This window comes from Bison bison, unplaced genomic scaffold (genome assembly GCF_000754665.1).
Source record: "Bison bison bison isolate TAMUID 2011002044 unplaced genomic scaffold, Bison_UMD1.0 scf7180017864098, whole genome shotgun sequence".
Taxonomy (NCBI): Eukaryota; Metazoa; Chordata; class Mammalia; order Artiodactyla; family Bovidae; genus Bison; species Bison bison.
The window spans coordinates 2,758,781-2,774,080 of record NW_011494670.1 but is presented as its reverse complement, the minus strand read 5'-3'; the positions used below and the strand labels follow the sequence as shown (position 1 = coordinate 2,774,080).

General features: G+C 38.7%; 1 pseudogene; it reads right to left on the bottom strand.

Annotated features, from left to right (window-relative positions):
• Window positions 1-14,553: 14,553 nt before the first annotated feature.
• On the bottom strand, window positions 14,554-15,094 carry LOC104987545 (annotated as a pseudogene).
• Window positions 15,095-15,300: the final 206 nt, after the last annotated feature.

Here is a 15,300-nt window from a genome sequence, read left to right as displayed (position 1 = left end):
GTAATGGAATAAGATTTTTAAAGTTCAATGTTTAAAACATATTTATATTGAAAATAACTGAGTTAGAAGACATTAAATAATGTGGATACACACCAGGAAGGGTTTAGGTAATGAAAGGTACATCATTTCATCATAAGAAATAAAGACCATAGTATGAAGTTAATGACCAGCGAAAGCCTTAGGCCTTGTAATAATTTTCGTAGCTCCAAAGGGTCATTATGGGGGAACCTTCTTTATGGTACTTAGCCGAAATAAACATATGGCACTTGGAGAATTTTACTCTGTGACCCCAATGTTATGTTAAAAAGAGAGCACTCATTTAAAAAAAAGGCATTTTGTTTTACATGAAAGTGAAAGTGGAGAGTGAAAAAGTTGGCTTAAAGCTCAACATTCAGAAAACGAAGATCATGGCATCCGGTCCCACCACTTCATGGGAGATAGATGGGGAAACAGTGGAAACAGTGTCAGACTTTATTTTTCTGGGCTCCAAAATCACTACAGATGGTGACTGCAGCCATGAAATTAAAAGACGCTTACTCCTTGGAAGGAAAGTTATGACCAACCTAGATAGCATATTGAAAAGCAGAGACATTACTTTGCCAACAAAGGTTCGTCTAGTCAAGGTTATGGTTTTTCCTGTGGTCATGTATAGATGTGAGAGTTGGACTGTGAAGAAGGCTGAGCGCCTTAGAAATGATGCTTTTGAACTGTGGTGTTGGAGAAGACTCTTGAGAGTCCCTTGGACTGCAAAGAGATCCAACCAGTTCATTCTGAAGGAGATCAGCCCTGGGATTTCTTTGGAAGGAATGATGCTGAAGCTGAAACTCCAGTACTTTGGCCACCTCATGCGAAGAGTTGACTCACTGGAAAAGACTCTGATGCTAGGAGGGATTGGGGGCAGGAGGAGAAGGGGACGACAGAAGATGAGATGGCTGGATGGCATCGCCGACTCGATGGATGTGAGTCTGAGTGAACTCCGGAAGTTGGTGATGGACAGGGAGGCCTGGTATGCTGCAATTTGGGGGTCGCAAAGAGTCGGACACGACTGAGTGACTGATCTGATCTGATCTGATCTGATCTAACAGCTGATCAACAATTTTGTGATAGTCTCAGGTGAACAGCAAAGGGAATCAGCCATACATATCAGTTCAGTTCAGTTCAGTCGCTCAGTCGTGTCCGACTCTTTGGGACCCCATGAACTGCAGCACGCCAGGCCTCCCTGTCCATCATCAACTCCCGGAGTTCACTCAGACTCACATCCATCGAGTCGGTGATGCCATCCAGCCATCTCATCCTCTGTCGTCCCCTTCTCCTCCTGCCCCCAATCCCTCCCAGCATCAGAGTCTTTTCCAATGAGTCAACTCTTCGCATGAGGTGGCCAAAGTACTGGAGTTTCAGCTTTAGCATCATTCCTTTCAAAGAACACCCAGGACTGATCTCCTTCAGAAAGGACTGGTTGTATCTCCTTGCAGTCCAAGGGACTCTCAAGAGTCTTCTCCAACACCACAGTTCAAAAGCATCAATTCTTCGGTGCTCAGCTTTCTTCACAGTCCAACTCTCACATCCATACATGACCACAGGAAAAACCATAGCCTTGACTAGACGGACCTTTGTTGGCAAAGTAATGTACCTGTATCCATTCTCCCCAAATTCCCCTCTCATCTAAGCTGCCACATAACATGAAGCAGAGATGGGAAAGAACAAAAATCCCTAATAATTTAGTGACAGTGAAAATTCTATTGACCTATTAAGGAGAGCTTTTTAAAAATAATAAGAATAAGAATAAGATTAATCCTCTTGTCTGACTGAACTGGAATCCTTTCAGTTACAAAGTCAAAATTCCATGTAAAAACTTCCTTCCTTGTAAACAGACAAAATACAGATAAACAATTGTGATATTTCACCTCAGATTCAGCTATATGCCAATGTTTAGGGGAAAAGATCTTAGATAATTTCTTCATTTTTAGATAACCTAAGTCCTTGAAAATAGCACTAATACCTCTGAATGACTGGGTATCTACAACAGCAAAGTGAATACAAGTTTTAACAATGATAAGAGGTTTCTCAAAGAAACTAGTGTTTCCAGTTAAACAGATACAGTTACTTTACTGAAAAGTCTAACAGTCATTGGCAGAACTTGCTTTGGGTCAGCCTCCAGCTACCAATTTTCTTTCACAAATTTGTACCAAGTGTCTACCCATTTTCTCCTGTATGATCTCTGAACCTAGATTATTTTGTCTGAAATATGGAATCACAAGGAAATGGCAATGCACTCCAATATTCTTGCCTGGAGAATCCAGGGACGGAGGAGCCTGGTGGGCTGCCGTCTATGGGGTCGCACAGAGTCGGACACGACTGAAGTGACTTAGCAGCAGCAGCAGCAGCAACAGACTCCAGGTAAATTTTAGTGTGTTAAGAAACAATAGTCTGTATGAATAAATAAAATGAATTTTCAGGATAAAGTGAAATATCCACAAAAGAGATTAAATTAAAAACAATGGAGAAAATAAGAGAAAATATAATATCAAAAAATAATACAGATGTAAAGCAGGCAGCTTCCTACTCATGCCACATGATATTCCTTCATTAAAGTGTACTCTTTCTGGTTGGTATGAGCAGCCCAGATAGGGAAAGCAGAAACCATGAACTCTAAGGGAGCAGAGACACAAGCCAGGCAGAAGGCCCATCCGAACTTTCCAGACACATTCTCAGGCAGCTGTTGTCTGGTGGAGTAGTACAACCCACGGAGCTCAGTGTCACATAGCCTATAACTCTGTCCTTTCTGGTGGGCTCTGTTGTTGTTCAGTCACTAAGTCATGTCCAACTCTGCAACCTCACGGACTGAAGCGTGCCAGGCTTCCCTGTCCTCCACTATCTCCCAGAGTTTGTGCAAGTTCTAGTGGACTATACCAGTATGTGTTGGGTAGAGTGTTACACTGTCTCCACAATCCCAAATATATATATATTTCCAGAATATCGGAAAAGTGCATCTTTGCAAGTCTTTTCATGTGCATCATCACTAGCAATCATTTCAGATGCTTTTGTTCAAATTTCTGGAATTTTCTTGAACTGTACATGGATACTCATACCAGAAGTCTGTGCCAATTCAGGCTGCCATGTAGATGGTAGAAATGAGGCTAAGCCCACAAATAATTACAAATGGTGTAGCACAACAGTTATCCATCTGGCATTCAGAATGCTAGCCCATCCTCCTTCTCGGGCAGCTTCACCCTCAGGCTCAAACCACAGAACCCTACTCTCCCTGCACCTCCTCTGAGCACTTCCCTACAGAGCCTGCTTCCTCCATAACTTCCCCTCATCCATCTCCATCTCCACCCCCGTCCCAGGCCTGGCACTGGACTGCCTCCTAAATTTCTGAATTCACTATTTCTTCCCTCTTACCCTCCTAACTCTCAAAGCCCTAGCTCTGCCTACTTGCCAGATAGGAATTAAATGAAAGTCTTGACTTTGGTTTCACTTCACTATGCTCTACATTTGTTTTCTTGGTGACAATATGAATTCTCTTAGTGACAAGTTCATTTTTATTTTATTGAGTCCCAAGTTTGTTTACTGATGATCTAACTTATTCCTAGGATGCTAACCTTCATTTTTAGATAGGAATAACTTGCATATACCACAATTTCAGAAATCTAAAATTTAAATGGATTCATAGTATCTAAACTTAAACTTTTTAATTTTTTAAAACCTTTTAAGCCCTCAACATTCCCAAGATACTAACTTGAAATCACAGTGATAAAGTTTGCATCTTCTTTCCTCTAACCTGACATATCTGCTTAGATATCCTGTCTATAGATCAATTCTCCTGTGTTTCATTTATAGTTTTTTCTTTTCATGATTACAGCCAACATTTGAGTTCAAGATTTTGTTTCTATATTTCTTAATATATTGCCTTACTTAATATGACAGTTATGCAATAGGGTTCCCTCTTACTAACAATGTGTCCTTCCCATTGCTTTATCTGCAAATCCCATGAGATGATGGTTCTCTTCATACTTCTCTCTCAATAAGTGCTTTTTCATTCCTATGCTACAGTTTGATAATATCACATTTTTGCCAAGAAGACTATACATTTTCTATCTGTAAGCCAATTAAAGAAAAATTCTTACCCCTACATTTATTTGCCATAATCATCAAAGCTACTGTCATATCTGAAAACAAAACAACTTCTAAACTGTATTTTTTCCATTTTATAGATACATTCTCATTTAATTGTCAGCAAATCTATATCAGTATATTCCCCTTGTTAAATGGTAGAGCTGTAACTCAAAACGTTAGCTACTCAAGCTACAAAAAAGTATCCTTCAGGGTAGGGAGTGCAACGGACCATGGTTCCAGCTGTTGGGCTCTGAAATCCATCTCCATTGTGCACCAAAGTCAGAGTTACTAAGGGCTGTTCCTTGTCTATGACTGGGAGATCAGAACTCCTCTGACAAACAACTTTGCTCAAAAACTCCCAATTTTGTAGAAATTTTCAGAGCTACACTGCAGTCTAAAACCTTCCTTCCTTTCTTCTCTTTCTCTTTTACAGGTGGCAGACCTAAATCACGGTCTGACAACTTTCTTGACCTTTTCTGGCTCTCTCCTATTTTCTCTCATAGGCATTTACTGCAGTAAGCTCTAGCAGGGCTAAATCTCTCGTGGTATGTGCTTCTCAGAAGACCCAGACTAACACAGTTCAGTTCAGTTGCTCAGTCGTGTCCGACTCTTTGCAACCCCATGAGCTGCAGCATGCCAGGTCTACCTGCCCAACACCAACTCCCAGAGCCTACCCAAACTCATGTCCATTGAGTCAGTGATGTATTCAAAGCATCGTCTCTCATCCTCTCTCATCCTCTCTCATCCCATTCTCCTCCTGCCGTCAATCTTTCCCAGCATCAAGGTCTTTTCAAATGAGTCAGCTCTTCACATCAGGTGGCCAAAATATTGGAGTTTCAGCTTCAACATCAGTTCTTCCAATGAATATTCAGGACTGATTTCCCTTAGAACAGACTGGTTGGATCTCCTTGCAATCCAAGGGACTCTCAAGAGTCTTCTCCAAATCCACAGTTCAAAAGCATCAATTGTTTGACACTCAGCTTTCTTTATAGTCCAACTCTCATATCCATACATGACTACTGGAAAAATCATAGCCTTGACTAGACAGAATGTTGTTGGCAAAATAATGTCCCTGCTTTTTAATATGCTATCTAGGTTGGTCATAACTTTCCTTCCAAGGAGTAAGTGTCTTTTAATTTCATGACTGCAGTCACCATCTGCAGTGATTTTTGAGCCCAAGAATATAATAAAGTCTCTCACTGTTTCCATTGTTTCTCCATCTATTGGCCATGAAGTAATGGGATCAGATGTCATGATCTTAGTTTTTTTGAATGTTGAATTTTAAGCTAGCTTTTCCATTCTCCTCTTTCACTTTCATCAAGAGGTTCTTTAGTTCTTCATGTTCTGCCAAAAGGGTGGTGTCATCTGCATATCTGAGGTTACTGATATTTCTCCCAGAAATCTTGGTTCCAGCTTGTGCTTCATCCAGCCCAGCATTTCTCATGATGTACTCGGCATATAAGTTAAATAAGCAAGGTGACAATATACAGCCTTGACATATTCCTTTCCCAATTTGGAACCACTCTGTTGTTCCATGTCCAGTTCTAACTGTTCCTTCCTAACCTACATACAGGTTTCTCAAGAGGCAGGTCAGGTAGTCTGGTATTCCCATCTCTTTCAGAATTTTCCACAGTTGATTGTGATCCACATAGTCAAAGGCTTTGGCATAGTCAATAAAGCAGACATAGATGCTTTTCTGGAACTCTCTTGCTTTTTTGATGATCCAGCCAATGTTGGCAGTTTGATTTCTGGTTCTCTGCCTTTTCTAAAACCAGCTTGAACATCTGGAAGTTCACGGTTCATGTATTGCTGAAGCCTGGCTTGGAGAATTTTGAGCATTATTTTACTAGTGTGTGAGATGAGTGCAATGTGTGGTAGTTTGAGTATTCTTTGGCATTGCCTTTCTTTGGGATTGGAATAAAAACTGCCTGTTACTCCAGGTGTGTCTTGACTTCCTACTTTTGCATTCCAGTCCCCTATAATGAAAAGGACATCTTTTTTGGGGTGTTAGATCTAAAAGGTCTTGTAGGTCTTCATAGAACCGTTCAACTGCAGCTTCTTCAGCATTACTGGTCAGGGCATAGACTTGGATTACTGTGATATTGAATGGTTTGCCTTGGAAATGAACAGAGATCATTCTGTCATTTTGAGATGGCATCCAAGTACTGCATTTCAGACTCTTTTGTTGACTATGATGGCTCCTCCATTTCTTCTAAGGGATTCCTGCCCACAGTAGTAGATATAATGGTCATCTGAGTTATATTCACCCATCCAGTCCATTTTAGTTCGCTGATTCCTAGAATGTCGACGTTCACTCTTACCATCTCCTGTTTAACCACTTCTAGTTTACCTTGATCCATGAACCTAACATTCCAGGTTCCTCTGCAATATTGCTCTTTATAGCATCAGACCTTTCTTCTAACACCAGTCACATCCAAAACCAGGTGTTTTTTTTTACTTTGGCACCATCCCTTCGTTCTTTCTGAAGTTATATCTCCCCTGATCTCCAGTTTCATATTGGATGAACTCCCCAGATCAGTAGGTGCCCAATATAATATGGAGATCAGTGGAGAAATAACTTCACAAAGACTAACGCAGGCACACCACTATTTAGAAGCTGTGCTCAAACTGTACTCTAGAATATCTAGTTCCATAGTCAGTATAGTGACTATATTTCTATTCATCTTTAATCCACCACTCTCTGTCCAAACCAGGCTACTATCCATTTCCATTTCATTGTCTTCCATTTTGAATGCCTTCCAATCTCCCTTTCAACATATTTTACCTTTCAAGACCTATTTCAAATCCTACCTATCCTTTGAAGCTTTTTAAAAGTAATCATTGGCCCTAGTTTGAATTCTCTCTTCGTTGCATCTCTACCTGTGCTTCTTTTATTAGCTTAGAAATTTTACCATTTTGTGTAAGATAGCGCCAAACTATGTGTTCAGTATATTCTCATTTCTACAATTGATTTTCTATGTGATTTTAATTATGAGTCCATGTGACATGGTACCTTCCGTGCTTCACTTTATTCAATCTGACAGTAAGCAGATATAAATAGAAACAATTTCTACAAAAGTAATCTTCATAGTGCTGAGATCGCATGAGACTTGAAAATATCAATTACAGCATTTGTTTTAAAGTAATGGCTTTTATTCATTTGGATTTCTATAACAATAATGAAATAATGTGTCTGATGTGTGTGTGATATTATCAGTTATTCGATTCCTAAGTGTAGTGATTTTTAACATTGATACTTTTTTCTCTTTCTCCCCCACATTCCCCCCATTCTCTCTCTTTCTTTCTGGAAGAAGAAATATCATATGCATCCATTTTTCTTTTTCTGCATTCAATTGATGGGAATATGAAGAACACAGTATTTTGTTCAAACACAGTTACAAGGATAAATTGATTTTTCTGAAAGTAATTTAGATCTAGGTATTAAGTATTTATAGTTACTAACATCACAAAAAGAAAGATGACTAGATGCTGTATCTCTTGATAGAATGTACAGCTATGGAATAATCTTGTCAAAAAAATAAAATGTAGGAGAAATCTAATTTAGAAGACATCTTTAGATCCAAATGCTAATTTAATGATATAACTAATGAACATGTCAAGTGACACTACGGGAATGCAATCAGCACCTAGGTTCTTTTTTGCCACATTTAAATTGCAAGTGAGAAAAATAAAATTGAAGGTGATCCTTAGAGATTTAAGAAGATTTAAACAACATATTGGCCAATTGCAATGTGTGGTCTTTATTTTGATACTGATTCTAACAATTGTTAATAAAAATAACATATATGAGACAGTTGGAACTTTGAACATTTAGGCATATATTCAGTGATGTGAAGGAGCTGCTATACATGTTTAAGTAATAATTGGTTTATGTTTTTATTTTTTAAGAGACATTCTTTAGATATACATACTAATATGTTTATTGTTGGTGGGCTATGGATACACAGTGCCTCATTGTGCCATTCTGTTTTCTATGTTTGAATATAATAAACAGTCTAGTACAATTAATAGGATAAAGATAGTTGCTTATTGGAGAAGCAACAAAGGCTTACTACCCTTTCTGCTGATTCTCTCATAGTCCATTTCTGCTTCTTTGTATTAGTCTGTAATACATATTGGTCTGTGTTAGTTCCTACCACAGTAATGAGGCCTCAGAAAATAGTCATAAGCACTAAATCACAAGCTCCTGCTTGATCAGACATACTATGGTAATATTAAGTGAAAATAGGGATTAGAACAGCCAAGAGATTTAGAATCTTACCTGCATTTTGTCAAAACATTTTATTCCTAGATGGAATAGTGAAATTACTGTCAGAACGTTTTTGTAATGAGCAAAAATTCAAGATGAAGATACTAAATGATTTTAGGAAATAATATTATCAAGACTGATATATGTCTACTTTACCATAGAGATAAAACTGCTAAACAGACCAATATATCTCTGATAATAGCCAAAACAGCCCATTTCTATTAAATAAGGCCAGGATTATATTGTGTAAATTTTTTTTGCTTGTCTCACATTTCAGACTCAAGGAAGACCATTTTTGTTATTTTATTTTCGTGTGTTTAGGTGCACAGGGCATAGCTTGTTTATCATTGTATCTCTCCACCAGCATAATTTTGTAACGTATAGTTGGTACTTGCTGCTGCTGCTGCTAAGTCACTTCAGTCGTGTCCGACTCTGTGCAACCCCATAGACGGAAGCCCACCAGGCTCCCCCGTCCCTGGGATTCTCCAGGCAAGAACACTGGAGTGGGTTGCCATTTCCTTCTCCAATGTATGAAAGTGAAAAGTGAAAGTGAAGTCGCTCAGTCGTGTCCGACTCTTAGTGACCCCATGGACTACAGCCTACCAGGCTCCTCCATCCATAGGATTTTCCAGGCAAGAGTACTGGAGTGGGGTGCCATTGAATTCTCTGATAGTTGGTACTTAATAAACATTTATTAAATAATAGATAAATTCATGTGGCTTTTACTTTATATTGCATTCACTGCATTTTATTTTTTGCCACTTTATTTTTTTTAATTGACGGATATTTGCTTTACAGAATTTTGTGGTTTTCTGTTATACATCAACAAGAATCAGCCAGCTGTAGATACATTCATGCTCCCTCTTTCCTGAATCTCCCTTCCATCTCCCTCCGCACCCACACTTCTAGATTGTCACAGAGCCCCTGTTTGAGTTCCCTGAGACATACAGCAAATTCCCATTGGCTATCTATTTTGCATATGGTAATGTAAGTTTCCATGTCACTCTCTCCATACACCTCACCCTCTCCTCCCCTCTCCGCATGTCCATAAGTCTATTCTCTATGCCTGTTTCTCCACTGCTGCCCTGAAAATAAATTCATCAGTACCATCTTTCTAGATTCCATACATATGTGAGTCACTGTAAAATACTTATCTTTCTCTTTCAGACTTACTTCACTCTGTATAATAGGCTTTAGGTATGTTCACCTCATTAGAACTGACTCAAATCCATTCCTTTTTATGGCAGAGTAGTATTCCATTGTATACATGTACCACAGTTTATCCATTCATCTGTCGATGGACATCTCAGGTGCTTCCATGTTCTCGCTATTGTAAATAGTGCTGCAATGAATATTGGAGTATGTGTGTCCTTTTCGGTTTTGGTTTCCTCAGAGTATGTGACCAGTAGTGGGATTGCTGGGTCATATGGTAATTTATTCCTAGTTTTTTAAGGAATCTCCATACAATCTTCCATAGTGGCTGTATGAATTTACATTCCCACCAGGAATGCAACAGGGTTCCCTTTTCTCCACACCCTCTCCAGAATTTATTGTTTGTAGACTTTTTGATGATGTCCATTCTGACTGGTGTGAGGTGGTATCTCACTGTAGTTTTGATTTGTATTTCTCTAATAATGAGTGATGTTGAGCATCTTTCCATGTGTTTGTTAGCCATCTGTATGTCTTCTTTGGAGAAATGTCTGTTTAGGTCTTTTTCCCACTTTTTGATTGGGTTGTTTGTTTTTCTGATATTGAATTGTATGAGCTGGTTATATATTTTGGAAATCTATTCTTTGTCCATTGTTTCTTTTGCTATTATTTTCTCTCATTCTGAGGGTTTTCTTTTCACCTTGTTTGTAGTTTCCTTTGCTGTGCAAAAGCTTTGAAGTTTAATTAGGTCCCAACTTGTTTATTTTTGTTTTTATTTCCGTTACTCTAGGAGGTGGGTCCTAAAAGATCTTGCTTTGATTTATGTCATCAAGTAATTGCATTTTAAATTAGCATACTTCTGAAGGATTCAGGATTCTAAATAGTGAGCTGTTAGTTAAATGCAATAGTTGGCTTCATCAGTTTTATACTAATAATCATGAGCCTCCGTGTCAAGCACGCATCTTCTAAGTCAATTGCCTATTCCAAGGCTGTAGCCTATCAGGAGTATATAGTATCACACAGTGTAGAAAAAAGAGTGTAGGTTTAAATCGCAGCTCAAGATAACCTTTACCACATGAACCTATTTGTTCTTTCCCAAAGGTGACAGCTGTTTGTCTTCCATGTATTTGCATATTCTATTCCCTCTTCCTTGAATGATCTTTTCCCTTGTTTGCTTGGCTAACTCTTACTTTTTCTTGAAGATTCAACTCAAACCTGCCTCCTTCAGGAAGCCTTCTCTAAGCATCCCTGGCCTGGATGAGGTAATGCCTTTTTTCTGTACTAAGAGACACATCAGGCTTGCCAGTACAGGGCGTATGGCCCTACAACATAATCATCTATACATTTCTCCTCTAGTCCTGATTACTTCTCATACTCCTACTCCATCTCATCTCAGAACACACACACACATATCACTCATTCAATTTTATATATATATATATGGACTCTTTGATAGCTCAGTTGATAAGGAATCCACCTGCAATGCAGGAGACCCTGGTTTGACTCCTGGGTCAGAAAGATCCACTGGAGAGGGAATAGGCTACCCACTACAGTATTCTTGGGCTTCTCTAGTCACTCAGCTGGTAAAGAATCTTCCTGCAATGTGGGAGACCTGGGTTTGATCCCTGGGTTGGGAAGATCCCCTGGAGAAGGGAAAGGCTACCCACTCCAGTATTCTGGCCTGGAGAATTCCATGGACTGTATAGTCCATGGGGTAGCAAAGAGTTGGAAATGACTGAGCTGATTTCAGTTCACTTCAAGAGCAAGGACTGTGCCTACTTTTTTGTATCTTCAGTGCCTAAAATAATGGATGGTACACAACTGATGCTCAATATATCTTCATAATAGTTGACATGACTTAAAATTAAATAATTGTTTGAAGTTGTTGTTAAACTTTTGCTTCCCATTTAAGTGGAAAAATGTTATTTGTCCTGAGAGAAAACAAACATATACCTCAAAGTGATATGACTTCTATTGGTAATGAAAGGAGAGTCACCTTTACAACCAGTTTGACATCACAATTACTTGGCATGATTTAGGAAGCATTAGAAGGACCTAGCCTTCCTACTCATAAATAACATTCTGGCTGTGACACAATGCCTGAAATAACCATAATTATTCACTCCTATGGTTTTGGGTAATAAATACTGCTGTTACAGTAAAAAGTCAACTTATAGAAGAAACTTGTTTGATAGTTTCCCAGGAAGCATGACATTTAAATAATGAACATGAGTCAGATAAATTTGAAAAGAGGAAATGAGTTCCAAATACATAGAGAATGGTTCTATGGTAACCCAAGAGCATGCTGTTTCTGGATTATAATACATATTAACTATAAACTCACCAATTTCCCCTAGTACCAGTTCTGACTAGGACCCTCTTAGTAATGCTAGTGACTGGAGATGAACAACAGGTCATTCTAGAATTTCCTAAAGTTTCATCAATCAAATACCACTTTCCTAATTTTGCCATATTTGGATGTCATCTTTGAAGCTGAAACTCCAATACTTTGGCCACCTGATGCAAAAAGCTGACTCATTTGAAAAGACCCTGATGCTGGGAAAGATTGAGGGCAGGAGAAGAAGGGGACGACAGAGGATGAGATGGTTGGATGGCATCACCGACTCAATGGACATGAGTTTGGGTAGACTCCCAGAGTTGGTGATGGACAGGGAGGCCTGGTGTACTGTGGTTCATGGGATTGCAAAGAGTCAGACACGACTGAGTGACTGAACTGAACTGGGTGTCATCTTTACTATTATCTAATATTTATACTGAAACTAATTCACCTTTAAAATTAAATGCCTATGATAATCTCAGTCTTAAAAATCACATCTGTAATATCTTGAGTTAAATGTACTACTTTTTTTCCTAATACACATTAGGATAATAATATAACTACTGAAATAATTGAATTCACATCGGTATCTTAAGTTGGGAAACAATTAATAAATTATCTTTTGAAATTAGGTTGACCAGCTTTCAATTACTGTATCTAAAATTTACTTGCTATATCTTCAGACAATTTATTTCAAACTTAGATTCAATTTATTTTTTAGTAAAACAGGGTCAATAATAATGCCTACATTTCAGAGTTCTGAGGTTAAAATGTAAAAATGACTGTAATGTATTTAGCACACTATATGTCTTGAGAATATAGCTGATGTTCAGTAAAGGCTAAAGCTTATTTGTAACAATCATTGATAGCAATGTCTCAAATATTATGCAGCCTTATTCTCACAGAATTCTAAATACTGTACTTTGACATTGCCTGATTTGTACTTGAGACCTGGAAGCAGTAGATGGTATTATCTCTATTTTATTAAGTCATATTTTACTGAAGCAGAAATAAGCTAACCTATGGATTCCCAATAATTCATGATTAGACTGTTTCTCTGTTTAGTTTGTGTGTGTGTGTGTAATCAAGGTTGATTTGAATCATTATATAACCAAAGATTTAAGGAATAACTGGTTATAGATGGTTTAACTACCCAAAGTAGCAAAATAAATCATTGGAAATATTTCTATTTGGAAAAGTATTAAATTAAACAAACAGAAACAAGCTCACAGACTTAGAGAATAAAACTTGTGGTTACCAAAGAGGAGAGGGAAGGAGGGAGGGACAAATTAGGGGTATGGGATTAACACACAAACTGCTATATATTAAATAGATAAGCAACAAGGATTTACATGTTAGCAGAGAGAATTATATCCATTACCTTCTAATAACCTATAATGGAATATAATCTGCAAAAACACTGAATCACTATGCTATATACCTGAAATGGAATACTTTGGCCACCTGATGTGAAGAACTGACTCATTGGAAAAGACCCTGATGCTGGGAAAGATTGAGGTGGGAGGAGAATGGGATGACAGAAGATGAGAAGGCATCACCGACTCAATGGACATGAGTTTGAGTAAACTCTGGGAGTTGGTGATGGACAGGAAGGCCTGACGTGCTGCAGTCCATGGGGTCGCAGGGACACACCTGAGCGATTGAACTGAACTGACACAATACTGTATATCAACTATATTCTTTCAATAAAAAATTATGCAAAACCTGAACTTCATAAATACTACCAGACATACATAAAAATACGAGATTTGAAAAAGAAAGAGATGGGGAGAAGGAGAGAGTAGAGAGAGTCTCCGTGTATAATTCTACTAACACATAAAGATTTATTTAAGCAATACAGACACTTTTTTGGCACCAGGAAAGTGATACACTGACATACAGACTAAGAAGCCTGGGATAGGAGAAGGAAATGAACCAATTTACTCTAGCAACTTAGAAAGTCAGTTTTTAAAATTTTAAATAATCAATTTTATTTGTATGAATTTGTGTCTAATATCACTACTATAGAAAAAAAAAGAGCATATTCAGAGCATAATCTCAAATTAGAATTGAACAAATGGGAGCTACTATTTTAAAGTTTAAAGCTGTAAGTCATAATATTTTAATAGTATCAGAACCTCTAAATTTTAAACTTTCATGGTTTGTTGAGTCTAGTCTATTGAGCCCAGTCTCAACAAGTAACATCCTAACATCTGTGGCCCAGTTCCCACACATCACCGCTTCATTTAGCATTTCAGTTCTGCAACATGTGGTTCATGCTTCTTTACACCTCTGCATAAAATGAGCTAGCCTGCCCTTTTAACTATTTTTCCCTCTTGGTATTTTTGTCACTCAGTATATATTATTTAAAGCTGAAGATGGTAGTTTTCAAATATCTATCTGCAGAATATAGAATACATTGGCTATTTGAATAAATTGAAACCTGATTATTTATAATAATAATTATCAATAATAATGATTATCTATATTATATATATATGTGTGTGTATATATATATATATTTGGAGGGGTACCAAATTACTTTATTTGAAGGAATGGTACTAAAGAAAGAATTTAAGTAGATGTTTTGTTACAAATTATAGAAAAGGTGAAGGTAACCTAAATATGCATGCACTGCCTTGGTGACCAGGGAAGTCACCCCTGTGGCTGTGGGAAGCCAGCCTGAGGCTTAGCTCTCACTGTGTCCCAGGCTGTGCTTGTCAATGAGGTACTCTGCCATGCCAGATCCAGGGGCCCCCATCTTGCGCAGGTTGGTTATGTGGTCACCCAATTATTTGATGGTTTCCACCTGTTATTCAGGTAATGGATCTCAATGAAATCACACAGATGGGGATCATTTTTTTCAGTGCCCAGTTTGTGCAGTTCAGGTAGTAATTGATTCACACTTCTTTCCCAGCACGGCGCACATTCCATTGCATTCTGCCCATTCTCCCAGTCATCACGGTCTGGTTTCCTGACATTCTGAAGGAAGATTCGGCCGCCTTGCCGGTTCTGCAGCTTCATCCGTTTCTCAGCATGTTCCCTCTCCTCATGAGATCGGTGAAGAAAATATTCTAAGACACTCCACAGCGGTCAAAATAGTATGACATGGACAGGTAGACATAGGAGGCGTAGAGCTCCAGGTTGATCTGGCGGTTGATGGCAGCCTCCAAGTCCTGGTGGTAGTTCTGGCGCACCTGCGAGGCGGATGCAGTCGTCATGGCGGGCGGCTGAGAAGGGGCGGTGGTGGCGGCGGCGACGGCTGCGCGGAGCTGGAGCGGCGGCGGGGACCTTGGGCCAGTCGGAGGGCGCTGTCAGGTGGTGACGCGGGCTGGCTCGTATTTTATTTATATATATATATATGACATGACATGACATTGAAGTCGCTCAGTCGTGTTCGACTCTTTGCGACCCCATGGTCTGTAGC